The sequence below is a fragment of the Peromyscus californicus genome, unplaced genomic scaffold (genome assembly GCF_007827085.1).
Source record: "Peromyscus californicus insignis strain IS unplaced genomic scaffold, ASM782708v3 Scaffold_6__1_contigs__length_162567912, whole genome shotgun sequence".
Lineage (NCBI taxonomy): Eukaryota > Metazoa > Chordata > Mammalia > Rodentia > Cricetidae > Peromyscus > Peromyscus californicus.
The window spans coordinates 96,719,362-96,742,919 of record NW_026294584.1 but is presented as its reverse complement, the minus strand read 5'-3'; the positions used below and the strand labels follow the sequence as shown (position 1 = coordinate 96,742,919).

At 45.1% G+C, this 23,558-nt stretch overlaps 1 long non-coding RNA gene across 1 annotated transcript in view; it reads left to right on the top strand.

Moving 5' to 3' along the window:
* LOC128098853 (uncharacterized) overlaps positions 1–23,558 on the top strand; it is a 48,882-nt gene that overhangs the window by 9,345 nt on the left and 15,979 nt on the right. The window lies entirely within an intron of this gene.

Here is a 23,558-nt window from a genome sequence, read left to right as displayed (position 1 = left end):
GCAGCATGACCTACAACACACCTTCCCATTTCACGTCTTCTGGCTCTAGGTACGCCAGTTCTTCCCGTCACTAGAATTCTACAGGGAGTTGTTGGCTGCTCCTTAATTTTGTTTTTTTGTTGACCCAATATGCTTTCGACATTCGGTATCAAAACCTTCCGTTTATTTTATGGGAGGTTGTAAATGTTATGCATCTAAGGAGGCACACTTGCATAAAAAATAGAGCCGTCACTCTGCTGTGTACCCGGAAAGAAGAAATGGCTGCAAGCTGCAGGAGAGATGGTTTATCTTGCACACCCGAGACTCAGAGGCAGCAGAGGACTGAGCTGTAAGGGGAGGGTCATTATAGCATATGCTCATGAATAATGAATCTGACATTATGCCTATGCAAATAGGACACAGCCAGCTCTAAGCTAAAACTTGGTCTCATCATTTATTCAATGCCTCTGTGCTCAGCACCTGGATTGTGTGCTGGCAAGGGATGGGGCAGGCACAGAGCCATCTGTTTGCTGTACTGGGGTAGGGAAGGCCTGCATGAAGAAGCCAGATACCTGGGACGGTGCGTGCCATTCCCATTGTAAACTTTGACGGCAAACAAAGGTGACTGAAATTCTACAGGGAACACTGTAGTTTGGTCACTGAAAGGGTGGACAAATGGGGCCAACGAGACGGCGCAGCAGGTGAAAACACTTCCATCGCGAGCCTAATGCCATAAGTTTGATTCCTGCCGCCCGTAGGAAAAGCTGGATATTGTGCTGTGCATATGGAATCCAAGAGGGAGTTGGGAGGCAGAGGAGCAGAAATAGCAAGGGAGATTTCAATAAAAAATAAGCTGGAAGAAAAGAACCAACTTCCAAAAGTTGCTCTCTGGCCTCCACATGGACCATGGCAAATGTTTCTGCACACACACACACACACACACACACACACACACACACACACACACACACACACATGAGAGGTCTCATTATAGCAGAGTGACAATAGCTGCTGACATCAAGATCGTGAACAAAGGTAACTTGGAGACGGAAAATACTTGAACGCATTTTGTGATCTTTGCATGCTAAAATTTTCAGGAATGGGCATTGCAATCAGTTTTAATTCTCTGGGAAAAGTTTCACATTTCCTCATAGTCTTGAATCTACCTTTTAGAATAAATAACGTATTTTTCAAATTAAAAAAAATCAATAAGGTATTTCAGGTCTGGAGGGATGGCAGGATTTGGATCACAAAGATGTCTGGATTTATTTACTTATTGTTCACAGGGCTAGCCTTTCATTTCTGCCACTTTGCTAAGACAGTATTGCCCACAGAGAATGTTTAATGATGAAAAACTCTTTCATGATTGATTAGGATTCTAGTGTCAACCCGCAGCATTAAACAGGCCGGGGCACAGGCTCTGTCCACGTAAACAGCTGCAGAAAACAAGACGGCTTTGGCTTGTTTTTACAAGCTCCAAGGAGAAAGATTTCATATTTCCCTTCAGTTAGACAGTTATTTCCTAACACTGACAGTTGGAAGAGTCTTCCTTGCATTGCAGACAAATGTGAATTGATCTCAATATAATAATATGAAAAACCCGCTCATGTCAGCACTGAAAAATGGGAAACATTGTCACCCACATGCCAAAGGCTAAGAGGGGTTTCTGCAACATGACATTGAAATTGAACCAAGAGTGGAATTGCCTGTGTCACCCTGGCTGCACATTGAAATTGCCTGGAGAATAAAGTGAAAACTGATGTCTTAGCCCTGCACCCCAGTTGTCTTCGTGGTATCTAGTTCTGGGTGAAAGCCTAGTCCTGGTGTTTAAAAGTTCCTCAGGGCTCGTGAGGTGGCTCAGAGGGGAAGGGCACTTGCCACCAATTCCTGAAGATCTGTGTTTGGTATATGGAATCGACGTGAGTGGAAGGAGAGAACTGACTTCCCCAAGCTGTCCTCTGACCTCCATGTGCACACTGTGGCATGTGCACTCCTCAATAAAATAAATAAATATAAAAAAATGTACCCTTACCCCCTCCATCTGATGTGCAACCAGACAGACCTGGGATCCAATGATCAAAGACAACTCATTAGTGGCCATCCGAGCTACTTGTCTTTTGCTATGATAAACTATTTCGGCAAAAGCAGCTGAAAGAAGGGAGGTTTTGATTGTGGCTCCGGGTTTGAGAGTCTGGTCCATTGTGACAAGGGCCTGAAGCAGCTGGTCACACTGCATCTTCCATCTGGAAGCAGGGGAAGATTAATCCTGGTGCTCATCCTACTTCCTCTTTTGGACATAGTCCAGGGTACTGGAGACTGTCTCCTGGGTGATTCTAGACCCTGTCAAGCTTACAATCAAGTCAAGCATCACCGTGGCTTTAACTCAGAGCAGGAGGAATTGGGATGGACAGAAGAGTGGGCTGAGGCACTTGGTCAAGGGAGTGCACAAAAGAAGTTGAAATCAGTCACCTTGAGTGGGGATTCCACAGTGCCGTGCAGTCTCAACAGCTAAAAGTCTGTGGACAGCCACACAATTCCATCCAGATTTTTGTGACAGAGTTAGCGGAAAGCTCTCGCTGAGGTGATGGATGGCAGGCATCACTTCCTCAGCCAGTGGATTCTTGGGAGTCAGTGATGGATGATAGACAGTTTGGTTTGGCAGCTAGAGAGGTATGGTGGAAAGCAGGGAACGTCTTCTGAGTTGCCAAGTGGACGTCTCCCTCAGCTTGGCATCATCCTTGAAGATACCCCAGACTGAGGAGTATATGACATTTTATCCCTCCTTCTCTCCTTGAAGCTGGACCACAAAACAGTCAGTGGTGAACAAGATAAAGACCCAATAGGGATCTTCAATCCAGTAAACAAGGGGTGTCTGAGAGGACCCACAAATCCTGCACTGCTGTGACCGGCACTGCTTGGGTCCCTGAATTCAGACTCGGGCACTGAGGGAATGAAGAAATGACAGGCACACGTACAGAAAAGCTGGACTCAGGTGGGCTGTGTGCACTCTGCTGGAGCGGCATCAACTACCACAGCAACCTGGATCCTCAGTGCTTTTGTTAGGGACAGCACGGAGGGAGGGGTTAGCTAGTCTTGAGGTGGTATCTCTGTGGGCTGCTATCTCAGTCTGCAAACATCCGGGAGGAGGAAGAGGCAGTTGCTGGATTTTTTTTAGACACTGGCCAATTGTTCACATACATGCACTTGGGCCAGAGGATGGCTTTCCTATCCTCAGCCTGACTGTATGAGGAAGTCTTTGTCATCTCTGTTCCTGTGGGGATCTGAGGCATTGGCCCTTGACATGACCCTGCCTGTGCCAAATAGTACACATTCACTCGGGACTTCATCTGCTCTTTACACACTCTCTCAGAGCTTTCTTGACACCCTACACTGTACGTTTAACAAGCAGATATTGGTGAGGCCCAGGGACGAAGCAACTGTGTTCAAGCTCAGGGTGTCATTCTTCCTCTTGGCAGATGGGGAAAGCCTGGCCAGTGTAACTACTCTCAAATACAAGTACTGTCAAGAGCTTGGGATGCTTTCCGAGACATGCATTGTTAGGTGATGTCATTACTGTGCAAACAGGCTGTAATTACAGCCCATAGACCGTCTTGCCCATTTCATATCAAGGCTATATGGTCTAGCATGCTGCTTGTAGGTCACATACATGTGCATCACTTCATTGTGCTGCCATGGCTGGCAGTTGTAACACAACATTGACTATTTATGTGTGTTAACAGAAAATGTAGAGTAAAAATAGCCAACTATGCAGGGTGCTTCCTGTTGCAGAAGCCTGCAGGGGTGGATGTTGCTCTGGTGACCTCACCAGTGAATGCGGAGTGACTATGAAGATCACACACTACACACTGCTCTGAACTTCGTAAACATTGTATGCTTAGGAGATGCTACTACAACAGTGTTTTGCTTTCTTCCACAAAAGTAAACCTTAGCTTACCTCAACTTTTTCCATTTTCATGTGTGCCTGTGGTGTGCATGTGTGCATATGCACATTTGTACGCATGTAGGCTCATGTGTGTGCATGAGGAGGCCAGAAGCTGAGAATCACCCTTGACTGCTCTTCTACCTTCTTCATTGAGGCAGCTCAATCAAACTCAGCGCTCACTGATATGTCTAGTCCGGCTAGCTAGCCATCTGGCACCGGGGAAATCTCCTGCCTCTGCCTCCCGAGGCTAGAACGACAGGCAGGCCACCACTCCTACTTGGCATTTGTACTGGTTTCTGGGATTCAGACTCTGGAGCTCCTGCTTATACAGCAAGTGCTCCCCTACTGAGATATCTCTCCAACTCTTATCGGAACATTTGAATAAACTTAATTAGTCAACCTTTTGACTCTTATCATAATGCTTAGCTTAACACACACACTGAACAGATGCACAGAAACCCTGTATCCATAACCGCACTCTGATGAGGCTGTGGAGATTTCAAGTTTGGTTTTTAGAGTTATTTTGTTAACAACTAAAGCACAAACACAGTTGACGGCGCCTCTGTGAAGTCAAGGTCATCGGTTTCACTGTAGCTTGTCTCTAGCCCTTGCCTCACTGAAAAGTGTCTGGGCTGAGAAAACGCACAGAGCTGTGACCTTCTGTGACAACAGCACTTGGCAGGACTCTCTTCTCAAGATGCTGTTGAGGATCTTCTTGAGGAAATCATTCTTTTCAGAAATGTGTGCTTGGTGGTTCATTTACGTCTCTCCTCCGCTCTCCCTCCCTTCCTGTCTCCACTGCTCTCTCCCTTCACATTTCTTCCTTCTAACGTTTAATGTACCATGAGCAACCTTCTCTATTCATATAAATATTTGGTGTTGGGGTTCTTGATTTCAAACATTCTGAGTAAAACAACAACAGCAAAAGCTGCTAAACTCTGCGCTGTCGATTGTTTCAAGGGCCCTTCACTTTCTTTTTAAATCTTAATTTATTCGTGTGTGTGTGTGTATGTGTGTGTGTGTGTGTGTGTGTGTGTGTGTGTGTGTGTGTGTGTGTGTGTTTGCAAGAGTGCATGCATGCATGTGCACATGCCACAGTCACGTGTGGCAGTCAGTTCTTTCTGATGGAACTCAGTTCCTCAGGCTTGGAGGCAAGCAGCTCTACCCACTGAACCATCCCTCCAGCCTGGCTCTGATTTTTCTTTTCCTTCATTTTCTTCTTCTGTCACCTCTTCCTCAGCTCAGTGTTTCTCTATAATCTTCCAGTTCCGTATGACCCTGGGCACCCTTTTGATTTGATAGGCATCTGATTCCGTAGGGGTTCTTTCCAGGGGTACTTTAGCACATCTCAGGAATATCTCTCTGGGAGCACTCACCTGGGTGTCTCTGAATGGGAATGGGCTGCCCCTTCACTGCCTGCTTACGGCTCCTCCCTGAATCCATGTCCTCTTAGGAGACGGCTATAATAACAGCTCCAGAAAATCTGCCTGAGTTCCAGTCTCTGGCCTCCCCTTTCATCATCTCATACGTCTCATACCTCTAGGTGAGTGTTGTGAAACATCCTCTCAAACACACATTCCAAACCATCGTTTCCCAGATGGTGGTACTGCATTGAAGCTCTGGGGCCTTTAGGAGGTGAGGCCTGGTGGGGGAAGCCAGCCACTGAGGAGGGCCTTTGAAGGTCATTCCTGCTTCCTGCTCTGCTTGCAGTCAGAATCTTCTCAGAGTCTTCCCGTCAGGATGGACCGAGTCCTCAGGGAGCCTGTGAGCCAACATATACTCTTCTGGATGTGGGTTGTTTCTGTCGGGTGTTTTCATCTGGATAGGATAAAATAGATTAATACAGTGCCAGAAGCGCAAGATTAAAACTGTCCTATACCTACACCCACAAATGTCTTATATCTACATCCTGCTTTAGGGTCAGCCTCCTGCTGTGGGTGGTGGGGCTCATTTCCCCAATTTCTGGACATACTGGGGACATGCTGTGTTTGCATGTCCACAGGACTCCACAGTCAGAAGGGAGTCCTTCTCAGAGAGTATTAACACTCTCCTGTCTCCATCTTGGACTGTAAAAAAGTTTGGAACAAGTGGATGGCCCTGCATTTTTTACTCTGGCCTCAGTCCATGTAGGTGTCCTGGTTGTCCTTATTAAACTGGGGGCGTTTGGCAAAGCCAAGAACAGCATCATTTTAGCTTCTCATTATACCTGTTTCTTGGCGGGGTTTTCAGGCCGATGTAGAATTCTCATTTTTGAAGATGAGCAGCTGTAGGAAAAAATCCACGCACATCAGTGTGGGGCCCATGGAAAGGTTCTGAAGCCTGAAAGGAGAACAGAGCTGGTGTGAGGTGGGGGAGAGGCACACTCCAGGGAGGACTGACCGCCGGAAGCACGAGGAACTTAACACAGTGTCTGCCTGTCCTAGCAGTAAAACTCAATTAAGCCTGGATTCTAGGAAACATGAGATTAAAGATGGGATAAGACAATAAGCAGCAAGAGGAAGCTTGCTCACAGGAAGGCGAACATCAAAGAAAGAAGCCGCTTGGAAACTAGCACGATAGCTTTGAAATAAAAGAAATGAATTGGTAATGTCTGAAATGTATTAGGAGTAAGAAGCCCAGCAGAATCTGTAAGGAATTGCATCAGTCATGTGGAGAAGGAGCTTGGGAGAGTCTCTGAATTCAGAGCGAGGGCGATGGGATGGAAACAGAAGTAGTAGGAGGAGTCCAAGAGAGGCTACGAGGTAGGGGTGGGCAGGCAGGCCTGTGCATGTGCATGCCTCAGAAAGCACCAACAGCCTCTGACTAGCAGATCATCATCTGGGGTACAGGCACATGGACGAGGGGGCACAGAGAGAGTGGGGAGACAGAGGAAGTGGGGGAGGGGGCAAAGGTTTCACATTAAATGAAATTCTCCTGAAAAAAGAAAATACTTGTCACTGGTATGGTGGATATTAATGGGAAGCTCACTGGCTCACTGCCTTGGGAATTTGGAAGTTTTTTGGTTTTTGCTGTTGTGCAGTGATGGGATACACAGGGACAGTTTCACTCGACTCATTTTCATGACACCACATCTGGTACTTTGACCATGTCTGGTCCCCGTGCTCCCCTTTTCTCCTTCTTCTCCGTAGTCCCCTACCTTCCCTCAGATAACCTTGCTTGCCCTTCCATGCTGTAGATGGAATAACTAGATGTAGATGTATAACTTACACAAAATAACTTATCGCATCAGGATCCACATGTGGAGTTGTTTGAATGAGAATGGCTCCCATGGGCACATACGTTTGAATACTTGGTCCCCATTTGGTGGAACTGTTCCGGAAGGATTAGGAGGTGTGGCCTTGTTGGAGGAGGTGTGTCACTGGGGCTAGGCTTCTAGGTTTCAAAAGCCCATGCCATTCCCAGTTAGCTCTCTCTGCCTTCTGTTTACGAATAAGGATGTAAGCTCTCAGCTAGGACTCCGGCACCATGCCTTCCTGTCTGCTGCTGTACTCCCTGACATGGTCATGGATTCCCACCTGCACCCACTGAAACTATAAGCCCCCCAAAACTCTTTCTTCTATCAGTTGCTTTGGTCATTGTGTCTTCACAACAATAAAAAAGTGACTAAGAAAGCATCTGATATTCATCTTTCTTTGTGTGCATGTATGACTGTGCTGTCTCTATGCTGTATATATGAGCATGTGCCCTGGGTGAAAACACCTGTGTGCAACATTCAGAGGCCAGAGGAGGATGCTCTGTGTCCTACTCTGTCACTCTACCTTACTTCCCTCAGACAGGGTCTTTAATTGAACCCAGAGCTAGGTGGGCATCCAGAAAGCCCCAACAATTCTGCCTGTACCGTCCCTCCACGGTGCTGAGGGCTCCTGGTTATCTTTGCGCCAACTTGACATAGGCTAGTGTCATTTGAGAAGAGGGAACCGCCATTGAGAAAATGCCCCCACTGGGCCTGAAGAGCATTTTCTTGATTGATGATTGATATAGGAGGGCCTGTGTAGCCATAAGGAACAAACCAGTAAGGAGCACTCCTCCATGGCTTCTGTTCCTGACTTCAGATTTCTGCCTTGAGACCCTGCGCTGATGTCTCTCAGCGATGTTTATGTGCAACTTGAGGGTTATAAGCTAGAATAAACCCTTTTCTCCCCAAGTTGCCTTTAGTCATGGCGTTTTATCACAGCAATAGACATGGAACTAAGACAAGGGGTTATAGGCACATGTGTACCCATGCCCAGCTTTTTTACGTGAGTGCTGGGAACCACAAATGCAGGCCCTCGTGTTCATGCAGAAAATGCTCCTACCCACTAAGCCATCTACCTGGCCCTGATTTTTATGAGTTAGACTGAAGGTGTTTTCCTTAAAGTCTCATGGAGTCCCTTTCTGGTCATTTAACCTTGTGTTAGTCTCACATGTGGTCATAAAACAGCCTCATCTTCATCTATTTCGGGCCTTTACACTAGTTGAGGAGATTAAAAATAGCCATAGTACCATTTATAGGCACACCGATGAGGCCTTCACAAAGTACGTTCCGTTGCGTTTTGTTTGAGGTTCTGAACAGCGCTATGGGCTTTCATCAAAGCCACAGGCCCGCAGGTAGAAACACCATGTGTTAAGGTCAGGGTCAGAGTGCACAGCCCTGTATTTATGGAAACCACCTAGAACAAGAGCCTTTGGGACTGTGGAGGTGCTCAAGATGCTGGGTTTGGAGCTGCTTGTCGTGCGGTCCTATGGTTGAGCCTGGATGACAATAGATACCGACTAAAGGACGGGTCTTGGGGGCTAGAGAGGCTGTAAATATGGACTTTAGTCCAGCCCAAACCACCCACATACACGGGTTTAAAAATGAGTCCAAGGGAGTAGAGCCAGAGGTTGAGGAGCACCAGAGCGAGTGTCCCCCGGCCATGACAGGATGCTTGCACACATGAACATGAGCAGCTGTGGTTGCCTGCACAAAGACTTGCACAAAACAAGCCAGTCAGTATTCCAGCATCGAGCGGGGAGGGGATCCAGAGGGCCCACTCCTAGCGGAGGTACTCCTGACAGTTGGCGGCTGCTGGAGCAAGGAGAGACAATTTTACTTAAAGGTGTGACCCCTTAGGTGACCCATGCTCCGGTGGATGGCCCACATCCATATGTGTATGGGCAGTACAAATTGGACTTGGTAGGGTCCTGAAAAAATAAGACAAAGTTGGGAGGGAGTTGGATCTGGGAGGAGTTAAGGGAAGAAATAAGGGCGAGTATGCTCAAGATATAGTGTACGTATATATGAAATTCTCAAGGAATTAATAAACACATTATATTAAAAGACTAAACAAGCCTTTCCCTAGTTTAAAATGTTGTGGGCAGTTTAATCCAGGTGCAGCCATTAAATAAGGCATTTCTAAATATATGAAGGTGGCTTTTACAACCAATGATTTATATCCGTGTATGTTATGGCTCATCTGGAACCCTATTAGAGAAGTAAACAGAGATGGATAGCCTTGTGTTTGAAAAGAAAACCACAGAAATAGTGATACCAGATCCCATTTCCATAGTTAAAAGGTAATGGGGTTTCGACTCGGTAAGGAGTCAGCATGGATATAGAGTATTTTACTGGGTTAAAGTCATGATGTGTGGCAGGAAGATAATTTACTTATTGAGTCAGGGAATGTTCTAGCTCAGGAGATCAGAAATGGTAAGTGATTAACATTCCTACTTTCCTGCCTGTGGCATACATTGCCAATTTAGTGCAAGCCTTTCTTGCTAATCTTAGACCCAGCCTTGGAGACTTTTTCAACATAGTATGCAAAGCAACCTCAGTACCCTGATGTAATTCAGCTCTCTATTTCTTTGGTTCAGCTTATTGAGTCTCAGAAGGGCAAGGTAACTCCAAGATCCCATCATCTTTTAGAAAAAGAGGCAAGACTTTGGGCTGGGTCTTTGATTCCATAGGTCATCATTCTATATGGGAAGTCAAATTCGGAGTAGATATTTCAATATTTCAGTCTTACACTCATTTTGTGGGTATATGTGTATGAGTTGAGTTTGTTGTATGTAATGTATTTGTGCATGTGTGTAGTGCATAATTTTGTGTGTATGTATGTGTGTTTATGAGTGATGGGTGTGTACCTAATCTTTATACACAGCATCTTCATCTACATGCGTGCAAAAGCAGAGAATTAAGACCAGACTCCTCCCTCTGTCTGAACTTCCCTTCTTTCAGTCTCTAGGATCTGTTTGTTATGTGAGCATTTTCTCATAAAACTTCTCCCTTCTCCTTCCCTCCCTTCCTCTTCCCTCCCCTCTTTCCTTTGTGAGATAGTATTGAACTTGTCATGTAGCAGAGTGTCCTTGACTTTTGGTTTTCCGAAAGACTTTTTGAAGCACTCTCAGTTCAGGGCATTACCAGCTGCGGTCTAAACGATCTAGTGTGTGCTTTCTGGTCCCACATCTAGTACTGCTGACCATAAGCCCTCCTTCATATGAATGATGGACAGTTCTTTTCAGATCAATTACTGTCTCACTAATTTGTAAATCAGAACTTTCTTCCAAGTGCCCTGGTCCTCAGAACAAAGTTCAAACTGCTCCACATGCCATGGCATCATTTTTTCTTCACCATATTTTCATGGTATGGGCTTGCTGTGACATCTGTAGCTCATCCATGCCACACAAATTCCCTCTCTTACCATAGTCTCCATCCAATAACTTTTTCTCCAGTATCTTTCTTTCCTTTTTTGTTCTCTGCTGAGTCTCAAATACGTTATATGTGACAATGGGACCATCCACACCTGCCTGACACCCAGAAACACTCCCCAGGGAGACAGCCTACATGAATTCCCCAGGTTTCCCCAGGTGTTCTCGAATAAGAAACCTCAGTCTTAGTATGGATAGGGAAACAGGTGATTCCAGGTAGAAATTTTGAGACACTATGGAAAAAGATACTAAATGTCACATTCTAGGAAGTCCAGAGTCCAGAGGGTTGGTCTGCAGGGAACAGGATGCACCGACGAACTACCAGAACTGGCGTTCTGGTGCTGGAGTCGGCGGCTTCGTTTGGCTAATTCTCCCTCAGCATTGCTGCTCGGCAATGGCTTAGTCAATTATACATCATATGAATCCTCCAAATTATTTCTCTGCAGTTTGCTTCCTCCAGGCATTCACCACAGGAGCAGTGGCCTCTGGCTGTTGGGTGTCCTTAGAATGTGATGTGAGTAGCTGAGGGAGCAGATCTTCCTCTGGTTGGCGGAGGCACACTGGAACAGCTTGGAGTAAGGCTGTGTATTGCTTTTCTGTTACTGTGATAAAGCACTCTAGGAAAAGCAGCTAAGGAAGGAAACGCTTATTTTGGCTGACAGTTCCAGAGGGACAGAGACCATCATAGAGGAGCAGGCCTGGTAGTGGGGCCTAAGCAGGCCTGGCGGTCCAGTCAGAAAGCAGAGAGATCACATACACACACACACACACACACACACACACACACACACACACACACGCGCACACACACACGCACACACACATCCCCCCTGTGGTGATACAGCTGTGGGGGCATAAGCAGGCCTGGCGGTCCAGTCAGAAAGCAGAGAGATCACACACACACACACACACACACACACACACACACACACACACATCCCCCCTGTGGTGATACAGCTGTGGGGGCATAAGCAGGCCTGGCGGTCCAGTCAGAAAGCAGAGAGATCACACACACACACACACACACACACACACACACACGCACACACACGCACATCCCCCCTGTGGTGATACAGCTGTGGGGGCATAAGCAGGCCTGGCGGTCCAGTCAGAAAGCAGAGAGATCACACACACACCCACACACACACACACACACACACACACACACACACACATCCCCCCTGTGGTGATACAGCTGTGGGGGCATAAGCAGGCCTGGCGGTCCAGTCAGAAAGCAGAGAGATCACACACACACACACACACACACACACACACACACACACACACACACACATCCCCCCTGTGGTGATACAGCTGTGGGGGCATAAGCAGGCCTGGCGGTCCAGTCAGAAAGCAGAGAGATCACATTCACACACACACACACACACACACACACACACACACATCCCCCCTGTGGTGATACAGCTGTGGGGGCATAAGCAGGCCTGGCGGTCCAGTCAGAAAGCAGAGAGATCACATTTCACACACACACACACACACACACACACACACACACACACACACGCACACACATGCACACACACACACATCCCCCCTGTGGTGATACAGCTGTGGGGGCATAAGCAGGCCTGGCAGTCCAGTCAGAAAGCAGAGAGATCACATACACACACACACACACACACACACACACACACACACACACACACGCACGCACACACACACATCCCCCCTGTGGTGATACAGCTCCTCTACAAAGCTCCAACCCTTCAAGGTTGCAGAACCTTCTCAAACAACACCACCCACTGGGGACCTAGTGTTCAAGTACATGTCCCCTTGGGGGACATTTTATACTCTAACGTGTTTTTATCATTAGATTGCCTGGAATGCCACACACACTCACTGCATTTAGTCATGCAACCATTTATTTATTTCAAATGTGAAATGCTGGACTTAGCATGTACGTTCTGTGCTTGCGTACCATGAATGAAGTCTTGGGTTTGATTTGCAGCATCCCATAAATTGAGTGTGGGACTGCATGCCAGTGACTCTAGCCAACAGAATGGAGGCAGAAGGATCTGGAGTTTAAGGCCATCCTTGGCTGTAAAGTGACTTCCAGTTCAGCCTGGGTTTGTCTTCAGAAAGCACAGTTCTTGGTACTGGTGATACAAAGCTAAAATATTTGTCATTATGAAATGTAAAGTCTGTGTTAAGAAACAAATCGAGGGGTCGGGAATTTAGCTCAGAGTAGAGCGCTTGCCTAGCAAATGCAACCCTGGGTTCAGCCCTCAGCTCCAGGAAATAAAAAAAAGAAAGAAAAAAATTGACACATAGACACCTCAGGCACCGGGTAGCACCTTGAGGAGGTGACATTGGAGGAGAGATTCAAGTGGAACAAGGGCTGAGAGAACGGAGGCCTGGGGCCTGGGGCCTGGTTAAGCTGGAGTCTACTGATCATGGTCATGATTTGGGGTTTTGTGCTATTTGGACAGGAATCCACTGTAGTGTGGAATGAGCTGGTGCAGGCATAGACAGGACCATCCTGTTCCTGGTGGAGGGTGGACTGTCGGGGGCCAGGGACGAAGCAGAACACCTGAGTGTAAAACTGGATGTGGCTCAGATGTAGGAGTCACTCCTTTCCTCTAGGAACAACCACTGCTTTCTCGGGGATTCCTGGGGGAGCTTGCTTAGGAGAGAACAGCTTCCTGGGATGCCCTTACAAAGCCCAGCCACTCCCTGCCCCGGCATTGAATCTGAGAAAGGCAGCCCTGACAGATGTTTACTTTGTCCCCAGACTTCCCTTGTCTCATTGTTGTGCTTGCTGAATGACATGCCATACTAGATAATGATAATTTATGCTTGGGTGAGCCCAACTGCCATGCATTTTTCATCCCTTAAACACACACACACACACACACACACACACACACACACACACACACACACTGTCAAGTTTATGTGTGTGTGTTTGTATTCCATGTTATTTTATGGGACTTTCTTCCTCAGCAAAGTGTCAAGTTTGACAACCCCAGTGTTTCTCCCAGTACCGGAAGCCTGAGTGGTTTCAGGAGGACCCCCTTGGGGCTGATTAAAATCTCTGCTCATGTCATCTGCCTGAAACAGAAGCTCAGTGCCTTCTGCCACCGGGTGAAACCCTTCCAACACACAACATGAGGCAGTGTGTTTCCACCTTTGCAGTGGAGTTTAAGGCTGCGTCCGCTGTAAGGTGTTTGGAATGGAGCCTGGTTGTCAAGTCAGACCTAATTGCAATCACGGAGAGATTATAGAATCAGTAATGTTTGTGTTTGATGCCCCTGGATCGCATCTAGTACTGATGTTCTGTGTACCCACAATAAAAAAATAACCGGGAGCTGAGGAGACAGCTTGGCTGGTACAGCACTTGCTGCACAATCGTGAGGGCCCGAGTTTGATCCCTTGACCTACATTGGTGGCTGGGGAGTAAAGAGAAAGCACAAGGCTGGGGTCCTAGTATCCCAGCAAGGACACATCCCTGCTTGCTTTCCCTCACTAGGCTCCACCTCTTGAGGTTCCACACTTTTATTCATTCATCAGCTGAGAGACATTTGAATTATTTATATTTCATGTGCTGTTGTGAAAAATGTCGCTAGGACATTCACAGGAGAGGCCAAGCCTGAGTGTTTGTGCCCAATCCAGTTGGGTATACACCTGGGCTGGAGTTCAGGAGCGAATATTAAACAAACACAACTTGTGGAGGAATTGCTAAGGTGCCTTGCACAGTATCGTAACTATTTCACACCTGAAAGCAATGTATGTGCCCTCTGAGGTCACCACACCCTTGCTGGCACTCCCACTCTGTATCTTTTCTTTTGTGGTGTGTGTGTGTGTGTGTGTGTGCGTGCGTGTGTGTGTGTGCGTGCGTGTGTGTGTGTGCGTGCGTGTGTGTGTGTGTGTGTGTGTGTGTGTGTGTGTGTGTGTATGCATTATTCCTGTGTGTCCATGCACATGTGTGTGGAGGGCAGAGACCAACATACATGACTTCTTACCTTTCTCAACACCTTGTTTGTTGAGGTAGGCCTCTCATGGAACCTGGAGCTCATCAGTTCAGTTAGTGTGTTTGGTTAGAGAGCCCTTGGGATGTTCCCATCTCTGCCTCCCCAACTTTGGGACCGCAGGTACCTTTACATTGGTGCTGGGGGCCTGAACTCAGGGCTTTAAGCTTGTATAGCAAGGAGTTATGACTGAGACATGTTTCCAGTCTATATCTTTTTTTTTAAATGTGCGTCCTGTGGGTGTGAAGCTGCTTCTCATTGTGTTTCCCCCCTATTTTTAAAATTAATTTTCACACATATATACATATATAATATATTATGTTCATTTTCTTTCTCCACCCCCAACTCTTCCCAGATTCTCCCCACCTCCCTACCCACTCAATTTCATGTTCTCTTTCTCTCAAAAAAACCAAAACAACAAAACAAAACACCAAACCAGAAAAACAACAAAAACCCCAAAACCAAAAAATAAAGACAGTGAAACAAAATGAAAGCAAGACAGAAAGAAAGTAAGACAAAAATATCACCCCCCTCCCCACAACCTACCATGGAGTCTATTTGTGCTGGCCAACTACTCCGGGCACGGCACCTGCCCTGCAATGTGGATGATAACCACTGGAGAAAACTGATTTTCCGTTTGCTAGCTTGTATCAAATACAGATAACTTACTGGCTAGAGACAGGACTTTGTGTCCACCTCCCCTTCTCAGTCCTGGGGTCTTGTATGGTTTGAGGCTGTGCAGGTCTTCTGCAGGCTGCCACAGTCTCCAAGAGCTCATACATGCATCACTCTTGGGTTTGGATGGAGTCATCCATCCTTTCTGGTTCTTACAGTCCTTTTGCCTCCTTTTCTGTATGACTCCCTGAGCCTTGTGTGTGTAGGGGGGATTCATTAAAGTCATCCCATGTAGAACTGAGTGCTCCGAAGCCTCTCACTCTCCGCACATGTTCACCACTGTAGTTGATTTTCAGTTCCAATTAATTGGAACTAGATGGTAAACTTCTTGTGTGTTTATTAACTGTTTTTAAAGATTTATTTTACTTTAATTATGTGTACATGTGTGTGACTGGGTCAAATATGAGGGTGTGTAAATGCAGGTGCCCACAGAGGGCATAGGATCCTCCAGAGCTGAAGTTAAAGGCAATTTTTAGCTGCCCCACATGGGTGCTAGGAACTGATCCTCTACAACAGCAGTACATGCAGTACACTCAGTCTCTCTAGACTTCCATTAACCATTTTTTTTTATATCTTGTTTGGAGAAGAACATATCTACACACTTTGCCAATTTTTTGTTATTTTATTTATATTGTTGAGTTGCAATGGTTCTAATATTGCTTATTCTAGACCCTAGGCAAGACAAGATTTATGTGTTTTCTCCTGCTCTGTGAATTTTTTCACTTTCTCGGTCATATCATTGGAAGCACATACCTTTGATAAAATTCAACTTAATTTTCTTTGGTTGTTTGTGGTTTGAGTATCATATCTAAAAATACTATGGCCTAGTCCAAGGTCACAAAGATTTCTACTTGTGTTTGCTGAGAGTATTGAGGTTTTAGCTCTTACATTCAGGTCTTTGTTGTGGATTCCCCTTCGTTGCTATGCTAAAATACTCTGTCCAAAAAGAGTTTATTTGGCTTATGATCAGATCACAGTCCATAATTGAAGGAAATCAGGGCAGGAACTCAAGCAGGAACTTGAAGTAGAAACCAGGGAGGAACACTGCTTGCTGATCACTCATAGCCTTAGGCTTAGCTAGCTTTTTTGTTATGCCCAGGACCACCTGTCCAGGGAATTGTGCCACCCACAGTGGGCTGTGTCTTCCTATATTAATGAACAATCAAGACAACTTCACACAAACATGACCACAGACCAACCTGATAAAGACAGTTATTTAATCAGGAGTCCCCTTTTGGGTGATTCTCAGCTGTGTCAATCAACAGTTAAAGCTAAGTAGGACAGTCTTTGGTCCATTTGGGGTTCATTTGTGTATGTGCTGCAAGGTTATGAACTAGCATGCTTTTGCTTACCGATACCTTGGCCTTTCTTGTTTCCAACAGCAGCTCCTCTGATTCTACCATCTTCCTGCCTGGATTATAGATACAGTGGATGGGGGCACAGAATCCAGTGTATGATGATGAAAAGGAAGATTTTTGAGATTCTGGCATTGAATTGCTGACTAAGTTATTCCCATTTGACTTCTCCAAACTGCACATATATGTCCCCTCTTCTAGACGTCTGTTATTTTTCAGGCCAAAGCATGATGATTTGATATACTGCTCTGTTTTTGGTTCCAGACTAAACATTTCATAGTGTTTCATGGTCTACCTAGTGGTAACTCTGCCTTGATTGAAAAATTCCCCAGAATACAAGAGTAGAGTGATTGCCACAGGCGACCCATGACACTTCCTGCTGTTTGTTCCAGTTGATTCTCTTTTTTTTTATGATGAAACACTGGAGAGGGAAACAACTTGGAGAGGAAAGGGTTTATTTACTTCATCATGTACAAAATAAATATGTATTTATTATACATATCTTTTTATATAGAGTTCATCATAAAGAGAAGTCAGAGTAGGAACTCAAGGCAGGAACCTGGAAGCAGGAACTGAAGTAGAAGATACTGAAGAATGCTGCTTAATGGCTTGCTCCTATGAATTTCTCTGTCTGCAGATCCCACCCAGGACTTCATGTCTAGGGGTGGCATTCCACATCAGTCGTTAATTAATCAAGAAAATTCTCCACATGGACTTTGGCTACAGGCCATTTCTGATCAGTTGAGGGTCCCTCTTCCCAGGAGACTACTTTGTGTCAAGTTAAAGAACAACTAACCAGAATATTGTCAGCTGAATGTAGCCATTCTGAGGCTGAACTCACTGTAACTAGATCAGACAGGTCCTTCCTTCTGAAATACTCTGAGTGTAGACTGGCAGGAGCCTTTGGGGAGGAAGCCTTTGGGGAGGGGACACTGATTCCACTTGCTGAAGCTAAATTCTTTGAAACCAAGGTGACTTTGCTCTCCCCCTGGACTTTCTTTTCTTTCTTTCTCTTTATTTTTTTGGGAGTGACAGAGTCATCATTAAAAAAAAATATTTTGGGGTGGTTTGCTCCTCTTTTAGAGGTAGACTGAGTTTCTGTTACATAGGACTAAGAATGTATAATAATAACAATAATAAAAATATATATTATAATATAATATGAATATATGTAATATATTTGGTGTGGCCTCTTTTTTATTTTTTTTGAACCTACCAGACAGTTTTTTATTTTTTTTTGGTTTTATATCTGTCTAGTGTGTGTGTTTGTGTGTGTGTGTGTGTGTGTGTGTGTGTGTGTGTGTGTGTGTGTGTATGTGTGTTGGGGGGTCAAAGGACCATTTGTAGGAGCCAAATCTCTTTGACCACCATGGGGGTTCCAGGGATCAAACTCAACTTCTGAGGCTTGGCAGCAGGTACCTTTCCTAGAGAAGTGCCTTGCTGTCCCAGACAGCTTTCCATAGAGCCAGCAAGGTGCTCTATTTTCCAAGCTGAGTTTTGTGCGTGCAGTGTTAACCACCAAACAATCTCCTAGCCCACATAATTTTTTAAATGCCAATTTGGAAGTTGCTGTACCCAGAGATTACATTCCACATTCAGAATAGAGATGCATTTTGTTTTATAAATATAGTGACTGGATTTGCTGTATTTAGCAGAAAATTCATTGCTTACACTTCCAAGCTGAAACCCGTTGGAGGCGTTTTGTATATACAGGGCTGTGAATTATGATTTTTTTCCCCTTTACAAGACATTTGCAAGTCAGAAAGGCAAAAAATCATTGCCGTCTCCTTCCCCCTCCTCCTGTGAGAAGGAAGCCGTGAATCTTGCCTTTTGTCAGGTCAGAGACACTTGTGCTCAAGCAAGTTTGTGCAGACACCCCAAATTAGTACTAGAACCAGACTGAATATTAATGAGGAGTGAAACAGGAAATGGGCTCATGAGTTATGGGAGCTCCTCTGACGTCTTCTCTCCCCACTTCATTTTCAGAGTAGCTGTCCACAAGGTGGTTAAGAGAGACTTGGGGTCCTGTTATATTTTCCAGGATAACTGCAAACTCTTGAAAACAATAATTTGTTCCATATTGCCAATTTTTTAAGGAATAAAATTGCTTATCCTCCCCCCCCCCCCCCAAAAAAAAGCCTTTTTGGGACTTGAGGGTAATTTCTGCCTGGTGTGTTCAGGGCTTTTTACCCACATCTTTTGGCTCTTAGACTCTAGCCGAGCTAATGCTCTAATTCCTTGGCACTTTTCTCTTGTAGCTGCTGACAGGGTGAACTTTTCCTTAGGCCTGTGGTGTCTGGCTGTCAGGTGGACTGTAACTGCTTTCACATTTTTATTCATGAAAGCAAGCAAAGTGGGAATACTTCGGTGTCTCCTGTGGCTTCCGTTGATTCTTTGAGGTGATGCAAACCTGATCTCATCAAAATTAATGGCTTATGGTCATTCACACTATTACTGTTAATGGGGTTGAGTAGGCATTATCCCCTGCAGAAACAATGCTTCCTGGGGACTTAGAGTGCAGTATGGTCTAGGAGAACAGTTGACTAAGACTCTGACCACCTTGTACAGAAGGAAGTCGGCGGACTTGGGAAAGATCATTTATAAAGTTAATATTGCAGGCATGGGCTGCCAATTGCTATTGTTGTTTAAGTAGGCTACAATAAAGCAGAACAATGGCTTGCAAATGTGATTGAGTTAATGAGGCAAAAGCCAGTCAGTAAACTGTGTGATGATGGGGTGGACACGTTGTCTTCTAATCTGGATCCTGGCAAGGCTGGCCACTCAGGTGTTCCAGCCTTTGACACTCTCTCCTCTCTCTGCTCTACCTTCCAGAAGAGTAGAGGGGCCAACACTCTAGACCAGTGGTTCTTCTTCTCCTTCCTCCTCCTCCTCCTCCTCCCTCCTCCTCTTTCTCCTCTTTCCTGAGACAGGGTTTCTCTCTGTAGCCTTGACTGTCCTAAAATTAGCTATGTATACCAGGTTAGCCTCGAACTCACAGAGATCCTCCTGCTTCTGCTTCCTGAGTGCTGGGATTAAAGGCACGCACTACCACCATCACCACCGGGCTATGCCAGTGGTTCTTAACCTGTGGGTTGCCACCCCTTTGGTGTTGAATGACCCTTTCACAAGAGTCACCAAAGACCTTCAGAAAACACTGACTTCTATACTACAATTCATAACAGTAGCAAAATCAGTTAGAAAGTAGAAACAAAAATAATTTTGTAGCTGGGGTGGGGGCTCCCCCACAACATGAGGAGCTGTATTAAAGGGCTGCAGCATTAGGAAGGTTGAGAACCGCTGCTCTAGACCTAACTTTGCTTACATCTCCTTCAGCTCCTCTTTGCTGAAGGCCACAGAGCTTTGTTATCAAGGCTGCCATGGCCTTGGGGTAGATTGTGGCAGATTAGAGGAGCTACTGTGGAGTAGAGGACAAGACAGCAGTGGTTTGGGGTGAAGGAGTTAGAGCAAAGCAAAGCAAAAGTTTAAAAAAATTGTTTTGGAGATGAATGATTGGGGTATGGTGGCTGATGGGAGAGCTGATAGGCAGCTCTTGACTGTTTTTGGCTCAGCAGTTGGGTAGATGTTCAGCGTACGCTCGTGTGTGCGTGCGTGCATGTGTGTGTGTGTGTGTGTGTGTGTGTGTGTGTGTGTGTGTGTGTGTGTGTACCTTATTGTCTGCATGTGCACCATGTGTATGCAGTGAAAGTGGAGACCAGAAGAAGGTATTGGAACCCTGAAAGTGGAATTACAGAGGGTTGTGAGCCTCCAGATGTGGATGCAGAGGGTTGTGAACCTCCAGATGTAAATGCTGGGAACAAAATTCAGGTCCTCTGCAAGGGTATCAAATACTCTTAACTGCTGAAGTGTCTTCCCAGTGCCTCTGCATTTTTAAAGCCTTTAGAGATGCCCAATTGCTTTTAATGAACTATCACAGATTGTACCCTCATGGGCAATGAGCAAGAAGAGCCATTTCTGAACATCTTTAACAACAGGAGGCAATGTATTTTAGAATTATTTCATTTTACTAGACAATAGAGATAGCTCATTTTTATTTCATTAACTACATTGGCTTTGAATGATAAGTTGGGTATTTTGAAAAGCTTGCTGATAAAACTTAAATTTTTACTTAAATAAATTATTTTTGTGCCGTGCCTGTTTTCTAGCTTGAGCTTTTTTCCCCTTTGCTTTTTATTAGTTTTTTTTTTTTTGAGAATTTCACACAACGTATTTTGGTCGTATTCACTCCTCACCCAACTCTCCTCAGTCTTACCCCACTTCCCTATCCACCCAGCTTTGTGTCCTTATTTTATAACAAAACAAAACAAAACAAAACAAAAAACTCAACAAACAAACCACATTGAGTCCAATTTGTGTTTCCCGTAGAATCTTCTGGGGTTACTAAATTTGAAGATTGATACATTCTAAAGTTGTTACCAAACCATTCTGGTAGGGCCTTGATAAAATATGAATTACCCAGATGAAATAATTATGGTTGTGAAGGACAATTTCATCACATTACTTCTATGGCCGGCAAGTGTTGGGTGGGGAAGTTCTGAGGTATCGCGCCTAGGATTAGGTGGCTGATCACTTGAGGCCATCAGAAGATGATTGATTGTCCATGTGGGCTGGACATAATCATGGAGCACTTCCTTTTCTTTTCTTTCTTATAAAGCACGTAGCTGTGCAGGCTCCTTGCCTTTCCCTGACAAACCCATGGGACATTTTATAGCAGAATGAGGATCTGAGAGAGTGACTCAGCTAACAAAGGTGGAAGTATAGCCAGGAAAATCCAAGGGTGACAGTATAGGAGTCAGCATGTAGATCAACCACACATGGAATGTCAGAAGGATTGCCCATCTGTGGCAACGTAGACCCAAACTGACTTTCCAGTTAATCTGGAGACAGTGACAGAGTTATTTATAAATGTCCAGTTTTCTGACGTATAGAGGATGGATGAAATGTCCTGGAGGAAGTAACACTGAAGAAAAATTATTTCCCATGAAAGGAATGATCAGAGAGATTCTACCACATGAAAGTGCAGATGGGAGCTGATGGAAGGCACTGTCCATGTGCATATGGGCTGCACTCATGGAACATGGGGTCGTAATAACAAAATCAGATTCTGTAGAGACAGCTCAGCAGAAGACCCAGGCTAGGCTTCCAAACCACATGGGGGCTTACAGCTGGCTGTAACCCGAGTTCCATGGGATCTGATGCTTTCTTCTGGGCTTCTTGAGCACTGCACATATATACTGTACACACACACACGTGGGCAGACTTCCGTAAACATAAAATAAAAATAACTTTAAAAACATCCTAAAAAATGAAAAAGTAAAAAGAGAACATGAAGTTGGAAGGGAAATAAGGTACAGGCACTAGGGAAAGTTGAAAGGAGGTAGGAGTGTTATATCAAATTTGTATACATGTACATTGATCATATGTACATGTATGAAACTTAAAAATATAAAAGTATTAAAAATAACATGATTATACTTCAGAAAAAAAAAGAGTATGAGTGACCAAAGAACAGAGAAGATTCCTGCTTACATATTAAGTTATATCATGAAGGGAGGACAAGTGCCTTTAAACACTCTTGATACTTTTTTTTTTTTCCCAGAGCTGAGGACCCAACCCAGGACCTTGCGCTTTCTAGGCAAGCGCTCTACCACTGAGCTAAATCCCCAACCCCAATAATTCAAGCCGGGTGATGGTGGTGGTGGTGGTGGTGCGGTGCAGGCCTTTAACCCCAGCACTTCTTTTTTTTTTTTTTTAATATACTTTTTAAACAAAGAAAAATGTCAAGAAATAAAACATTTTAATTCTTAGTACTTCCATTTTGTTATACCAAATAAAATGTCCATTACCACATAAATTTGGGACTGACAGTTTCCGAGTCTTTCACGTCCTGACAAAACATTTTGTGTCCCCCTTCCTTGAAAGGATGACTCCAAGGGTTTAGTGTTCTCTAGACACACCAGAGCAGTTGTACATATACACTCACGGTGGCTGTGCCTGTGCACACAAGATCTGTCAAAGATCAAGGTAGAAAAAAAACAACTCTGCATGGACGGGGGAGGAGCTTATGAAGCCCCGTCTCCCCGCCTCGATCTGAGAAGCTATTGACTCTTGTTGGATGCTGCGGGAGGGAGAGTCTGTTTCCATTGGATGCAGGACAGGCTGTAGATCCTCCAATGGGGAGTTCTATTCCAATGCTCTTGCAGGTGGTGGTTTTTTTTTTTTTTTTTTTTTTTTTTTTTTTTTTTTTTTTGGTTTTTTTGAGACAGGGTTTCTCTGTGTAGCTTTGCGCCTTTCCTGGAACTCACTTGGTAGTCCAGGCTGGCCTCGAACTCACAGAGATCCGCCTGCCTCTGCCTCCCGAGTGCTGGGATTAAAGGCTTGCGCCACCACCGCCCGGCCGGATTCAGAGTGTTTTAATAAAACAGAGTACGTTAAGTTGGGAGGGAAAAGGGTGGTGGGAGCTATGGGAGGAAATGTGGTGGAGAAAACTGGGGCAGATTTGATCAAAAAACATTATATGCTTGCATGAAACTCTCAATAAAAAGGAGAAAAATATAAAGATCATGTAACTAAGAGAGAACTGCCCAATTTCAGCTTCTAAGGACATTTTACAGGTGTGTGGTGTGTGAAACAGAGCACAGGCAGCTGCAGCCTTCAGGAGAAAGTGAGGGGTATCAGCGAGAGGAGCCATTGCTTACAGAATGGCTAGGCTAGAGGGACGGTATTTTCTGAAAAAATCTGTAGCCGTTATATTCTGGATTGCAGCACTTCTCTGGGAGGAGTGTTCTGGACTGGCCTCCTGTTCTTTCCTTTTATGGGTTTTTATTTTCCGTTTCATATTTGCATAGGCTCTGTAGGAGGGTTTGTGAGCTTTGAGAGATTTGGTCCTCTTTTGTCCCGTGGCTCGTTGTTACCTCAGAGCTTGAGTGTTCA